At 45.7% G+C, this 16,101-nt stretch overlaps 1 protein-coding gene across 1 annotated transcript in view; it reads left to right on the top strand.

The window, feature by feature from the left end:
• crybg1a (crystallin beta-gamma domain containing 1a) overlaps positions 1 to 16,101 on the top strand; it is a 65,348-nt gene that overhangs the window by 9,613 nt on the left and 39,634 nt on the right. The window lies entirely within an intron of this gene.

Genomic DNA, 16,101 nt, shown 5'->3' with positions numbered 1-16,101 from the left:
CATATTTGGATATCTTCTAATGTCGTCTGAGAGTCAAGTTGTCAGAAACTGCCTGCTGGTTGGCTGAAGGAAAGACAAAAAAAAGGATTTTAACCAGGAACTCATGCTGAGTTGTGAATGACTTTGACTTGGGGTAACGCCAGGACTGTCAGTCCCCTCAGAGATGTGTATCATTGCAAATTCATGGTCATTTTGGTTAACCTTAGCTTTAAATGACTTTTTCTCATGAACTTTACCAATCCCATTAAATATTTTATAAACCTTAATAAACCACCCCCCGCCCCACCCCCGCCTTCCTGGTTGTTTATCTAGATAGATAGTTGAGCTGATTGATCTTCAAAAGGATCAAAGGAGGAAAAAATGCTGCAGAAAGTGCTCCTGTAGCATGACGTATCTGAGATGCTATCATATTTCAGCCATGCAGGGGAATGTTAGGCTCTGCACGGGCTGAAATTTCTGTTGCCCTGAGGCTTGCTTAGGCATTAAATTACTTTAAAATGATTTTCGTTTTAAAATCTATTTTTGAAATTATATAGCAAAATAACTAAGATACACAGTTAAGATGAATGACGTGGGGCCATGATGGCGGCTTTGCTGTGATCCTTCCAACCTTGACAGAAAGGAAGCAGAGAGGTGTATAATGTGAAGGACCCACTATTTATTTATTTTCCCCCATTTTAAATATCAAGTGCGTTTTGCACTTGAAATGGTCCCTTCTGAAAAATAAGCCTGAATGTGTCTTAAGTCTGTCTGAAGTCTCCACACCCTTATGCCTCGCACCCGTCTCTGTCTTATTGTCCTGCCCATCCTCCCACACAGACTGAAGACTCCCCTCTTTAGATTGCACCATCTCTTCCCTGACCTCCTTTAGATAGGCTTTCTTTTTCCTCCATTTTGTTAGATATATCTGTGTAAATATAGGTTATCTGTCTAGTGGTGCTTTATTTAATTATAATGCAAATCCTTGTTTGTTAGTTTAAGATCACACTAATTGATTAATAATGGAAATATGTGCCTTGGTGGTTCAGTATTTTTCTTGTCCTGAGAGTAACACTGATGTTCTCCACTACACTTACGTTACCCTGGATAACAGCGTACGTGTAGTGAAAGTAATGCAATGTAACGTTTAATGAGCATCTACATTTACACTTACAATCGGGCATTTCAGAGATGCTGTTACCCGGAGTGGCTCACAAAACTCTATGCATTCGGGCTAGGCAATGAGTAGAGATGACGTGGACCCATCACATTGTCTCACAGCCAATAGGAGCAGGCAGTACATAGACAAGCAGTGATCAGAGTCACAGCCAATAGGAGCAAGCAATACATAGACCAACAGTGATCAGAGTCACAGCCAATCGGAGCAGGCAGTACATTGCCCAACGGTGATCACAGTCACAGTGAATAGAAGCAGGCAGTACATTGCCCAGCAGTGATCCGAGTCACAGCCAATAGGATCAGTCAGTACATAGACCAACGGTGATCAGAGTCACAGCCAATAGGAGCAGGCAGTACAATACAGTAGTAGTGTACAGTAGTGTTCACTGTGTGAACTAAACTGTGTTCTTGGCTAGAAACAGCTGTACAAAATAAGTATTGTACCTTACTGAACCTGTGTTTAGCAGTTGTCTATGACCATGAAATGCACTTTTTGCACGTCGCTTTGGATAAAAGCGTCTGCCAAATAAATGTAATGTAATGTAATGTAATGTACATTGACCAGAAGTGATAAGAGTCACAGCCAATATGAGCAGACAGTACATTGACCAACAGTGCTCCTCATATTAAGACTCATTATGTGGTGTGGCTCCCAGAACTTGAGCACGGAGCTCTAATTACCACCTGTATTGTGTCGTATCAATAGTACCTCCTAATATTACCAAGTCTTTTTCTTATCGCTGCTGACACTAATGAACCCCTTCTTAATATAGCCCTGCCTGAAATTGTTATTGTCCAAATGCGCACCTTTGAATGTTCACAGTTTAAATGACATTTTCCCAGTCTCTGTCCAGATCTGTAATCTATTTGAAGCCTTCTGAAAATATCTCGATAATTAATGTGACCCAACCACCCCCCCCCACTTAGGGTTTTATTGCCAAATGCAAATGTAACCATTTTGTCCACTGATGTCATAATAAAGGTTAGTGGTCTTAAGTAGATCCCTGGGGTCCCCCTGGGGTCAGTGTGTGGGCTATTTCGGCTCTTGCTTAGTTCGGTTAATGTGCTTCAGCGCTTTATTTATGATGCATACATCACTGGCCGGTCGGGGTACGTTGCCGGTCAGGTCCGCTCATACGATTCAGGTGAATGTTGTCACTGTCTCCTGTACTGTAGGCTGGTCTGGATAAGAGTCTGACCAATGAAAGTACGCAAATGAAAGTAAAACTCTTGTATGCAATATTGACTTGACCTAGCTGCTTATGAAAAGGCGAAAAACTCTTGTCGGGCATATTGTTTTTGGATTGTCACTTTTGAGAAGCAGGCGACACAATTTGATCTGGCAAACTCTCTCTGTGTGACTACAGGAATGTTACCTGTTTTTTCTTCTCCCCCTGCTAACACCAAATGAATACTTTTGGGGCAATTAGGGTCACACCAGAGGTCTCTCAAATGTATGTGATGCCTTAGAACAGGGCTGCCCAACCCTGTTCCTGTCCGTCTACCGTCCTGTAGGTTTTAATTCCAACCCTAACAAAGCACACCTCATTGAACAGATAATGATCTCACTGAGCTGCTGATTAGTCGAGTCAGGTTTGCCAAATTAGGGTTGAAAGGAAAACCCGCAGGCCGGTAGATCTCCGGAACGAGGTTTGGGCAGCCCTGCCCTAGAATTTTCTCCCTTTAAAGTTTTATTACTTTACTGCTAGTCGGGGCTAGGGAAACACTGCACGGCTGAAGGATGCTGCACATGAATTTTCCTTGTGATCCTGACGTTTGGATGCGATCTGTGATGTTCAATTGAAAGCACTGAGTGAGGATCTTAATGTCTGTTGGATAAGTGAGGGGTTTTAACAGGAACGGTTGATGCACTTGGGTTCGGTATTCAGAGTGCCATGTCAGGATGCGTGCGTGGGTTAGGACCCAAATGCGGAGGGGGAGAAACTCAAACTCCAAAATGGGATGAACAAAAGACTTTACTAACACAGGACAAAAAGGGAACAAAAAGCCTCGCAGGGCAACTCTTCAGAAACACAGGGAAACCAAAAGTCCAAAAACACGTGGAAAACAGAACATGGCAGGAACACATGGGGCAGGAACCAGATCAGGAGTATACGCGACAAACACAACCAACAAGGATCCAGCACCTGAGTCCAGGAGACGGGAACTTAAATAGACAGACACTGACGAGACACAGGAGGGCACCATGAACAATCAGGCCACGGAAAGGGAAGGGAAAACGAGACAGCCAGAAAACAACGATTAGACAATTGAAAACAATCATACAATTAAACAGGGGGGAGCAGGACACAAAACAGAAGTGCCGCCCTCTGGCGGCCCAACAAGGGAAACACAGACAGGAAAACACAGAACCATGACATGCCAGATGTTAAACAAGGGTGTTCACTGGTTAAAACCATTGGATTCAGAAATTAAACGCATTTCCTATGATCCTCACCTCCTCGACCACATGTACGTGATCCTTTTCACTGTTTTTCTTTTGTGTTCTGTGTCCTGTTCATCAGAATAGGATATTTCTCAGCTTGTGTCCTCTGTAATGTACATGCACAGTATGTGCACGGTCTCGCAACATCTGTGGGGGTTATGGGTACCTGCACTGTTACAGTTGTTTTGGTGGAATTAGCTTTTCATGTGTCTATAGGCTTCAACATCAGTTCAGCAGGACGGCAAAATGTGTGTGTGTGTGTGTGCGTGTGTGTGTGTGCTTGTGTGTGTCTGTGTGCATGTGTATGTGCGTATGTGCATGTGTGTGTCTGTGTCCATGTGTGTGCATGTAGGTGTGCGAGTGTGCGTGTGCGTGTGTGTGCGTGTGCGTGTGTGCTTGTGTGTGTCTGTGTGCATGTGTATATGCGTATGTGCATGTGTGTGTCTGTGTCCATGTGTGTGCATGTAGGTGTGTGCACATGCGAGTGTAAGTGTGTGTGTGTGTATGTGAGTGTGTATGTGTGCATGTAGGAGTGTGCAAGTGCGAGAGTGTGTGTGTGTGTGTGTGTGCATGAAGGTGTGTGCACATGCGAGTGTGTTTGTGTGTGTGTGTGTGTGTATGTGTGTGCTGTAAAGCCCTTGGGCATTTTGTCGCAGTGGTTTGGTTTGTATCAGGCCTGATTAAAGCACAGTGTGGTTCTGAACCTCAAAGCCTCAGACACAAAATTTAAACAACTGTCTCTTGTGCAAACATAACCACGCCCTCTTCTCTTCTCCTCTTCTCTGTGTGTGTGCATGTGTGTTTGTGTGTGCCTGTGTGCAAGTGTATGTGTGTTTGTGTGTACATGCATGCATGTATTCTTCTTTAAAACATGAGGGAGGGTGGTCAGGTCAAGATGTTTTCCAGTTTGTTTGTTTGTTTGTTTTTTTTGCACAGGAGCAATGGCAAGTTTCTAAGTGCTTCAGCGGCAGGTACAATTGCAGCCTTCTATGCAAATGGAGTAAAGTGTGCAGATTCAGGCCTGTGGGGGTTTTTGGCGCGGTCCTGCCTCCGGTGCACACGGTGCTTCTCCTCAGATCACACAGAGCTCCTTTTGTTCGAGGGAAGCCGCGATCGCTGCCAACAAACGCAGCAGAAGACAGGAGAACGCACGCAGCGGGCGCTGAGGGGTGGGGCTGCTCAAAGGGGGCTGGGCGGGGTGGGGTGGGGTGGGGTGGGGTTTGTGGGTAGGTGGGGGGCCAAATCTGCTCTGCTGGGGGTTATGAACTTTGACCCTCACTGGCCACTCTACTGCATTAACCCTTCTGATGAGTAGTTCTTTTTTTCTTTCAAAATTCAGTGTTCTGGAACTCCGTTGCTTTTTCAGTTACCAGCAGTGATTGTGACATCAGCATTAGAATGTTCAGTTAAGAACATTCCAGTCGCACATTTGTGACCTCACACCATAAAGGGCTAGAGACACGGTTAGCCTGCTGTGCTAAAAACCAAGGGCTTCTGCAGCTGGGGGAGCTAATCGTGCCCCAGGGGCTAACGTCCCGTTCTGTAGCAGCAGGTGCTCGCATGCTAACTCACAGCTCTGCACACGTAACGTGACTTTTAAATGTCCGGGGTCAAGCAGAACCACCTGTGCTCATGCTGTAGGTACTGAGGTGATTTATGAGATATAAAAGAAGCTTGGCTTTCTCTCTGAAAGAGTAACAGTGTTTTTCGGGTTTCCTCAGTTCTCTGGCAGGGCGTGGCTCCAAAGTCGGAGTGTTTTTGATTTTCACTCTGAGACACAGAGATGCACATTATTACAGAGAGAGAGAGAGGGGGGGGGGAGAGGGTGGAGAGAGAGAGAGGGATGGGGAAAGGGAGTGAGAGAGGGAGAGGGGGGAGAGAGCAAGTGGGGAGAGAGAGACAGGAGAGAGAGAGAGAGAGAGGGAGAGGGTGGAGAGAGAGGGAGAGAGAACCTGGGTGTGTGTATATGTGTCTCTCTATACTTGCATATGTATATGGGTGATTGCATATGTGTACTCTTCTTTCCCTTCTGGTTGTAGGGGTCTGTTTGGCATTTTGTAGATCCCATTGCTTTTGCAACACAAATTTACTTGTCATGCAAATAAAGCACATTTGAATTGAATTTGAGAAAGAGAAAGAAAGGGGAGCTAAAAGTAGTTTTTCTAAAATGTCACTCAGCTGACCCCCTACGCCCCTTAAGGAGTAAACACCCCAAAGAACAAACAGAAACGACAGGCTTCGCTGAATTGACAGGAGACCATTCAGTTCAGTCCAGTGGCTGCACTGATGGGAGCTTCTGTAAGTGGTGTAGGGGGGGGTAAGGTGCATGACATCATCAGATCAATGCGTGCAAAACAAGTACCAAATGAAATTTGGCAGAAAAAGAGCCGAAATTCCTCACACTGGGGTGTGGAGTGAGGCAGGGGTGCAGTTTCGGGCCATATTGTGCAGTATCCTGCATGCAGGATCACACAGGAATGCTCTAACAATGTGTTACAGAATTAGACCCATATCCAGCTCTCATTCTCATCCAATAAAGGAGCATTACGTTCAAATAAAAAAATGTAACGGTCAGAACCGGACAACAAGCGATGGCTTAGCTCTTTATATATCATGCACAAAAAATAAGCCCAATTTACTGTTGGTCCTGCTTCTCAACTGCCAACTGTCAAAAAGATTTTGACTATTGTTAAAAAAAACCACAGAAGAAATGCAGCCTTAAAATAGGAAGACAAGGAGGTGTAGTATATCTAATGTATGAAATGTGGTTGTGTGATTGTGTTACCTGTTACTGGTGCTGCTTTGTGGTTGCCACCTTTGCTTAGGCAATCGTGTATAATGACCTGCCAATATACCATCAGATTTAATCTGAGAGAGAGAGACAGAAGCAGAGAGAGAGAGGGAGGACGGGAAGAAGAAATAATGGATGGGGAGGGGGGAAAAGTGAGGGGAGAGAGGAAGATGGAGAGAGTGAGGGGGGCGAGGGAAAGAGTGAGAGGAGTGGGAGAGAGGGAGAGGGAGTGGGAGAGAGTGAGAGGAGAGAGGGAGTGGGAGAGAGGGAGAGGGAAAGAGAGAGAGTGGGAGAGAGGGAACGAGGGAGTGTGAGATAAGGTGTATGACGGAAGGACGGATGTTCTGCTCAAGTTCCAAAATCAACACATTTATGAGGAGGCTGCAGTATTACTGTTTCAGCTTGTTACCTCGGTTACATTCCTGCTGTTGAGTGCTCTGTGATCTCAGCGTGGGGAAGGAGAGCACTGGGGCTCTGCCAGTTAAGATGTTCTCTTCAGATTACTGGAGTTAAACCTGCAGACCCTGCGGCCCTCCAGGACTGGGGTTAAACCTGCAGACCCTGTGGCCCTCCAGGACTGGAGTTAAACCTGCAGACCCTGTGGCCCTCCAGGACTGCAGTTAAACCTGCAGACGCTGTGGCCCTCCAGGACTGGAGTTAAACCTGCAGACCCTGCGGCCCTCCAGGACTGGAGTTAAACCTGCAAACCCTGTGGCCCTCCAGGACTGGAGTTAAACCTGCAAACCCTGTGGCCCTCCAGGACTGGAGTTAAACCTGCAGACACATCGCCCCCTTCAGGACTGGAGTTAAACCTGCAGACACAGCGCCCCCTTCAGGACAGGAGTTAAACCTGCAGACACAGCACCCCCTCCTGGACTAGAGTTAAACCTGGAAGCATCTGTAGGGTTTGGCGTCCCTGTCTTACATCCCTAGTATGAAAGTGTAAAATGGGAGGCTGTTGAAGGGTTTCATTGGTACAACCCTCCCTCATGCTTTTTGATTAATGGGGCATTCAATTTCTGCTCCAGGAGAAAAATCTGGAAAAGGGGCATACTGGAGGCTGTTACAGCCATGCCAGTACCAGCTGGTTTGAGCTGGTTTGAGCTGGCTTGTTCTTTCGCCGTTCTCTGGCATTGCTCCGTGTTTATCTGTAATATTTGCTGTGTGTGCGGTAAGTGCTTGACGTGTTTTGATACTGTAAGCGGTTAGCGGTTGGCGTTGTCATGGCGTTTTTAGCTCCTTTGAAGAGGGGGCTTGCCAATGCCTGTCAGTTATTTTTATTCCCTCTTTTGCTTTTCTCCCTAATTGGCAATGTGTCTTACATTCACATTCATTTGCTGCTGATGATGATGACTATTTCTCAAACCACCTGTACATAAATTCCATGCTCATATCTGACATAGGCAGTTCAGTCACTGAAAAGCTGCTGTTTAAATTTGACTGTTTAATCTGATAAGTGCATCTGATGCTGATTCATTTTGCTGACTCACTGTATTCTCTCCTGTTGCGAATTCATAAAAGCCAGAGGGGGAAGACCTTTAAGCCCCTTAGGCTAACACACACGCACGCACACACACCAGAGACGTGGGAATTGCTATTGACAGGAGGCAGGAGCAGGCTGCAGTTTCCAGACTGGCCAGCGGTGTCACTGTTGTGCAGAGAGGCGTATTAATTTCTCACCTCTTTCTTCACGTTTCCTCTTCATTACGCGAGTCGCACGTTTTTTTTCTTTCTCTTTTTTTTTGGAACATCTTTGTGTGTTTTTGCACCGTGGTTGCAGAACAAATTTCACATCTGGGACCAGGAAGTTGATTCATTTTTTTAAAATCTATGGTTGGTTGATTGATTGGCTGAGTGATTGACTGATTGGTTGATTGATTCATTGATTGGTCGATTGATTAATTGGCTGATTGATTTTTTGATGGAAGACCAGCATCTTCCAGCCCAGCTCCCCGGGGACCTGGAATATCACGTCCAGATTGCTGCTGGTGTCATACTTTCCGCGGGGATTGGCGCCGGTGTTCTCCCGGTTTTCTCGTATGATGACAGACAGACAGACAAACAGAGAGGCAGACCGTGTGACTAAGTCCTCCCTCCCCCGGGCGACGCCACAACCAGTTAGTCGTCCTCCCGCGGCACTTCCGCGCACCGCTGGCAACGGAGCAGTCTGGATGCAGCGGCAGCCTGTCAAACACACGCCGCTAAGGAAATATATTTAAATTAGCCAATAACGCGGAACAAATAAACGACACAGATTCCGAATGCCAGCCAGGGCGAATGTGGGTGGATTCATTTCATCGACGGGGCGGAGTTGGGTGTAAAGGACGTGCGGGGGCGAGCTTTGCGTCTCTGCTGGATACCCACGGCGCCTGCGCTTTCTCCCGCCTCGTGGCTAATGCTGGGCTGGCCCGAGGCTCGGCTGGGGCTGGATGGACCTTGCTGGGAGAACAGGCTGCTATTCCTGCTGGCAGTGGCCTTGTTAGGGCAGTAGGGGGCATACACGCGCACACACACGTACACACATGTGCAAGCATGCATGCGCACGTGGACACACACAAACACACACACACACGTGCAAGCGTGCATGCACACGTGCACACACACAAGCATACATACACACATGTACGCATTCATGCACACACACGTTTACACATGTTTACTATGTGTACTATGCATAAAATGGGCTGTAATTCCTACATGGATTACTGGATAGGGGTGTTATACCATTAAATTAAAGCTGACAGTCTGCGCTTTAACCTCATATTTATTGTTTCATTTCCCATTCAATGTGCTGGCGTACAGACTGAGAACTGCAAAAATTGTGTTGCTGTCCAAATACAGTGCGGTCTGCACTGTTCATATACATATAAAACCTGTTTTTGAAACACTAGCTCATACATGGTCAGTATTGCCACTTTCAGATACTGCAATCAGTGCATATGTATATTTTCTAAAATATACTGCTGTGAAAATATTTTTTTCTGATGTTTAAAATTCAGCGCAGTTTCCTGACCTGTTCAGCAACCGGTGCTTCCCTTATCTCAGCCTTTCACTTCCCCCTGTTTTAATAATGAAATGAGCTTGAGTGAGCTGTGAGGACCCATCGTGTGTGTGCGTGTTCCCTGTTACCTGCAGGAGCTGTTATTGCTGCTCTTATTATTAACGCAGAGCTAGCTGAGGGTGAGGCCATGCCGGAAAAATGCCTCCCCATGAGATAGAATATGACAACGAACCGTCCCGTCTAAATTCTTTGGCTGTGGTGTCGGTTGCTTTGGCGCCCGGTTGCCCAATAAAAACACAGCCTCCCTACAAGCCGCCGCCTGTATGGAGATTTTTTTTATTTTTTTTTAATCCCGGGGGCAAACTGACAGAATGAAGGTATCTGTCCTAACCTGCGTGGCAGGTATTCAACCACCACGCCAGAGGTAACGTTGCGTCCTGCTCCCGTATCGAAACCCACGAGTCCCTGGTGGTTCAGGGGCCAGGGTGAAAGGGCAAAGGTCAAGGTTGTCTGTAGCATTGCATTTCAGCGGCCCAAACCCCGAAAGGGTGTCGTTCTATTTTTGGGCGGGCATGTCCGTGGGCACCTCAAACGCTGTTTGCTTTGCTCGTGCACCTTTTGTTTTCGTGACAGAACAATGAAACACGAAGGTGAGTCATTCACCTGGAAATTCTGTCCTGCAGGTCTATTTTAAATTAATTAATTCATTGTCATCATAATAATGGTATTTATAATAATTATTGTAATAATAATAATAAATGGTGTGTATGACCTGTGATAGATTGGGGATCTGTCCAGGGCGTATTCCTGCCTCCCGCCCAATGCAGGCTGGGATAGGCTCCAGCACCCCCCACGACCCTGCCTTGGATAAGCGAGTTAGATAATGGATGGATGGATGGATGGATAATCATAATAACAAGAAACTGCAATCTGCTCTGGAGTTGCTTAAAGTGTATTTTCCTGCTTTAAACCTCTAAACTGCCAATGCCCCTGGTTGTTTGGCAGTCGGAGGGTTGCCGGTTTCATCCCCCACCCTGGGCATGTCGAAGTGTTCCTGAGCAAGACACCTAACCCCTAATTGCTCTGGTGAATGAGAGGCATCAATTGTAAAGCGCTTTGGATAAAAACGATATATAAATGCAGTCCATTTACCATTTACCATTGCCCCAAAAACAGCTATTGTAATTCTAGCAGGTCATAGTAAATTTCTGCATCTGAAATAGCACACAAACTGTATGGGCCAATCAAAAACATGTATAATGTGGCATGTATAATGGTAACCGTATGTTTTAAGAACTCCAGAAAGTGAACCACCCCTTTCATGTGCAGGTGGTGAGAAGACAGGTTTGTCCGTGTTTCTGTAGTAAATATTGGGACGTGTCAGATTTGTTCTTCTGCTGTGTCCTTGTGATGCCTGTCCTTTGCTGTGACTCTGGGGTATCAGATAACCGCTCTTTATGTGAATGTTGACTCTGGGCGACACCCTCCTGGATGACATGGTGTAGATTCGGCATGACCAGAACCGGGACAAACCGTCCGATTCTGGTTTCCTTCTCTGGAGTCACGGACAGCGATAAACTCACTGGGGTCCTGCAGTTTTTTCCCCCCGACAAGTTATCAAATTAAGAAAAAAAGAAAATATTATGGACTCAGCCCTTTGAGGAATAGGTTTTTCTAAAATGTTTTTTTTTTCTTATTCAAAATTGTAAGTGTTCTGCAACGCCATTCCTTTCAATCACCAGCAGTGATTGTTACATCAGCATTAGAATGCTCTTAACTGAATATTCTAATGCTGATATACTGCATATAAGGTGTAAGATCACAAATGTGTGATTAGAATGTTCTTTACTGAGTATTTGTGATCTTGCACCTCAAAGGGTTAAAGCAGGAAGACTGAAATCAGGTCCTCAAGGCCAGTAGTGCTACTGGTTTTCTTTTCTATCTGTTGGTTAATTGATCAATTAATGCTACTGATTGGCCAGAGATTTAACTCACCCGGTACTCCTGGATTAAATCAGTCCTGATGAGGGGGGAGGAATGAGAACCAGCAGCATTACTGGCCCTGAGGGCCACATTCGAACATACCTCTGGCTTCAGGCTTCTTGAAAACAGGAAAAATTAGGCCGAAGCTCTCTAAAGTGCTTGATGTGGAAACCGTAATGTCCACATTATTATAAAAATGATTTTCTCTTGAAACTGATCCTGGATCACAGACCGTGTTCCACTCAGAACGGACAGGGTTTTTATCGGGGAGAGTCCGAGCCCCTCTCTGGCCCAGGGTTCGAAGGCTGCCGCCCACAGTCATTTTCCTGTTCGCACAGTCGGCAGACTCCCATGTCAATAAAGCAGGCACCGCGGTCACTCTGCTTCAAAGGCTTTGGATTTTCTGAGTCACGGAAAAATAGGGGGTAGAAGAACAGAAAACAACTACTTATCCTGCGTCACGTTATGCACTACATTGCGCTTAAAGAGAAGCTCAATATTTCCCCCTGCTGTCGAAGGAAGGTACAGCACGTCCTGCAACCTATTTTTCGTCAAATCTATTTTTCTGTTTACAGAGGTCAGATGTGACTGTGGAAGACTGCTCTGGAAAGTAGGAAGTTTTTTCAGCATAAAAATGTCTCATCAGTCATATCAAGAAATAACAGGGACTTATTTGCAAATAAAAAATAATTTATGTGGATCAATTTATTAATATATAAACTTATTGAAAATATGCCAGTAATTGCCACTTTGGCATCAGTGGAAAATATCTGAATATAAACAATGGAAATGTATAAATAAGCAAACTGACAATATATTGGCAAGAACTGAATAATAATATTTTGATTGCACAAATATATATTGCAATATTTTTTCAGTGTTTATGGAATATTTATTTTAGTGTGTATTTATTTCATTTTAGCATTACAGATAAATATTACCAAAATATATTGGCTTTCTTTTTTTTGGTGTTTGAGATCTTTGTCCAGAGGAAAATACATGATGAGAGCTGGTCCTCTCTTTTCATTTCAGAAAGCTTTAGACTTCAATTTATTTGCCTTAATCAGAGTGACTTACGACAAGAACAATGCGCAGAACAGAAAACAAATGGAGAATTAATAAACTGTACTGTCCTATGTTCCGTGCATAGTTCCATATTACACGGGATTTATGCATGACTATTACAAATTATTACCGGTCTTATGGTTCGCTGCTCGTGTTTGTGATCTTTCTCTGAGTGTTATGTGCAGTGACGTCTGGAGAACTGGTCCAGGTGACGTGTTCATCCTCTGTTAACGTGGGATTTGTTTCAGGAATGTTTTGATGGTGTGTGCGGTACGGTATGTAACATTACATTACATTACATTATAGGCATTTAGCAGACGCTCTTATCCAGAGCGACTTACACAACTTTTACAAAGCATTTTTACATTGTATCCATTTATACAGCTGGATATATGCTGAAGCAATGCAGGTTAAGTACCTTGCTCAAGGGTACAACGGCAGTGTCCTTACCCGGGAATCGAACCTGCAACCTTTCGGTTACAAGTCTAGTTCCTTACCCACTGTGCTACACTCCGTCCTAACGAATGTAACGAATGCAATATACATGTAACTATGTAATTTAGCCACTATATAGACTGCAGTTAATTACCTCTTTTACGTTCTGTTATTAAATACTCTTATCTAAATACCTGTGTAATACATGTGTGTGAAAGAAGCAACTTTGATTTGAAACGCAAAATAATTATGTGTAAAACAGACAATGAAGTTTTATCTGATCTGATTTAATGTAATTAATGCATGTGGCCACTGGGAGGCGCGCTTCAACATACAGCTGAATTCGTAGCCTTTTGGGCAGGGTGGAGGAGGTTGGTTTTTTGGTGGTCACTGCTATGTCGCGTCCCCTTCCGAAAAATAGCTCTGGGATTTTTCACGCGTCCCTAACTGCGCGCGTAATTAGCGCGCTGGCAGGAAGTTCGACCTCGCGACCACACCCGCTGTTACATTTAGCGTCGTTCACGCTGTCCCCCGTGTTCACAGCGAGAGGAGAGAAAGAGAGAGAGAGAAAGTTTTTTTTTCTTGTATTAAACCCCAGAAATTCTGGATAATTTTATTTATTTAATCTGGTTGTCATTACTGAGATAACTGCAATACTCTGTTTTGCAAGCAGGACCTGGGCACACATTCATGTTAGCATTTCGGCTCTGTAGCACTGTTCTCAGTTTAGATATTCCTATGAAAAAACGAGCACTTCCATTGATTATATAGTCATTTCTAATGTTATTATTATTATTATTAGTATTATTAGTATTATAACAAGAATAATAATAATACTTGCTTTTAAATCATTTTTATTTATGGTTTTGTTTCTTAATATGCCTTGTAGGGTGGGGGCAGGGGGTTGAGGGTCGATACAGTAGGGGAAGGGTTGGGGATGGGGTGTTTTTGTGAAATATGTGTTGTATTTGCAAAATGCATTAAATACTTGTCCCAGAACAAAAATGCTTTGGAAGGCATGCTCCACACAAATGTGCACTATGTAGTATTTTCTAATGAATGGTTATTCATGTAATGGTGTGAGTTTACAGTGTAATAATTTTTAATAAGGAGTCTAGACCACACAACATAGCTCCATTGTCTTCACTTGAGCTGGATCTCAATCTCTGTCTACATATTTGTTACTATTGATTTCTAGTTGTTATCCTGTTGACACGCAGAGCAACGGTTATATTATTATGAAACGTGTCGGAGCCTAACAGGTGAAAAAAATATGGAAACTAGCCCAAAACTATTTTCAGCGTGGCATTTCTCTCCATTGTGTTCTGCGCTGACGTTCCGTGTTGACGGCTGGTAAGTCCATCTCGGCCGACGCCCAACTGGACATTTTAAAACAAACGATTCTTCTCTTTAACTAGAGCCAGAAGACTCGGGGGTCAAACGCTCCCTGGTTCTGTTTCAAGGCCCTGGAGTTTCCCACACCTAGGTGGGGGCTCGCACCTTTCTTTAACCTAATGTGGGTCATGTGACCTTCAACTCCCCCCCCCCCAGAGAGTTGTCCTGTTGGGGGAAGAGGCCTCTGGAGGACAAGAGGAGGTGGGGGGGGGGGGGGGGGTCACTGTGTTTGCAGCATGTAACAGCCGTTTTACAGTAACACTTTCACAAGTTTCCAAAATCCTGATACATGAGATTTTTCGTGAGCTGTGGACAAACTGTCGCCTGGCGGGGGGGGGGGGGGGGGGGGGGTCAGGAGGAGGAGATAGTAGAGACAGAGTCGAATTAATCGAGTAATGCTGCAATTTTGCCTCTTTTCGCTCTTAAAATGGCGATGAATCTCCCTGAAAACTCCGCTCAGCCATTTTCACTGCTGTGTGCTGTGAGGTATTGGGACTGAAGTGTGGACATCTGAGATAGGTCCTCAGAGTGCGAGGCTTTGGAGCTATGAACGTCCGCCAAAAAAAAACCCGCAAGCAACAGTTCTGTGGGCCTCGTTTGGCATTTGTTATGGTCTGTGGCACCCTTTAATTACACTGGGCTGGTCAGAAAAGGATGGGCTGCCCCTTTATCGCCGGATTCCTCCCAAGATTTCCCCCCATCGGGGGCTTTTTTCTCTCCACCCTTCGAGGGTTTTTCTCCACACTGAGGTTTTTTTTTTTGTTAACCCTCCTTCGCTTGCTTTTTGAGGGTGCAGGCCATGGTTTCTGCCTGGTGTGTGACAGCATTTCTGTCAAAAGCGGCCGTGCAAAAACTAACCTCTTTTGATTTGATCGTCTCTCGTTACGGATTGCGTTTTTTTTCTTTCCCTCCCAAACCGAGGTGATTTTGGGGGTAGGAGGGGGTTAAAAGCGTCCCGTGGCTGCGTGCCCTGCCCTCTGCCTTGATTCGGTTCCCGGAGAGGAAGCTGCCACGCCTCTTCCTCTCTGCCCGTTTGGACGAGAGGCGTTTGCGCCACGCCCGACGCTGGAGAACGCGAGAGCGTCCTTCTGGGGCTCCTCTCCGACGCCCGCCAGACGCCAGGGCTCCCCAGAGGCCAGGGCTCTTACGCGCGGGCGGGCGGTTGGGCGTGGTCGGGCACGTTGAGTCACAGGGGTACTGTGGGTTCCCCGTTTCCTCTCTCCTTTAATTACGTTTCAACTTGTCTTATTACTACTTGCGTTTACATTTTTATTTCTGTTTTTTGTGTTTTTGTTTCCCCTGTGGGGGTGGGAGGGGGTGAGGGTGGCGGGTGGGAGGGGTTGAGGGGGGAGGTAGAGTAGGAGAAGGGTTGGGGGGCGGGGGGGCGGGGGGGGGGGGGGGGGGGCAGTGTTATTGTGAAATATGTTGCTGTGTTTGCAAAATGCATCAAATACTTTTACCACAAAAAAACATATTTGGAAGGCATGCTCTGCACAAGTTTGCACTGCTCCCCCTGCTGGTTGGGCAGTGGAAGTGCAGCCAGTGACCATGGGGCACGAGGGGTGCTGCTTCATCTCCTCACTTCAGTGTGAGAATTAGGGCAGTTGGTGACGGGTAAGGGGGGGGCTGAACTTTGCACCAGTCAACGCGGTGCATTCCGGTGCTGTCCCAGAGCCTCTGGTCACACTGGCAGTGTCTTTCTGGGACGAGGACTGGAGGGATCAGTTCTCTGGGAATATGGAGAGAGAGAAAGAAAGATAGTGAGAGAGAGAGAGAAAGAGAGAGAGGGGAGGGGAGGTAGAACTTGCTGTGTCTGTGTGTCAGACC

Source organism: Anguilla anguilla, chromosome 1 (assembly GCF_013347855.1).
Source record: "Anguilla anguilla isolate fAngAng1 chromosome 1, fAngAng1.pri, whole genome shotgun sequence".
Classification (NCBI taxonomy): Eukaryota; Metazoa; Chordata; class Actinopteri; order Anguilliformes; family Anguillidae; genus Anguilla; species Anguilla anguilla.
The sequence above is the reverse complement of the archived record's forward strand: the minus strand, read 5'-3'. Positions and strand labels throughout refer to the sequence as shown.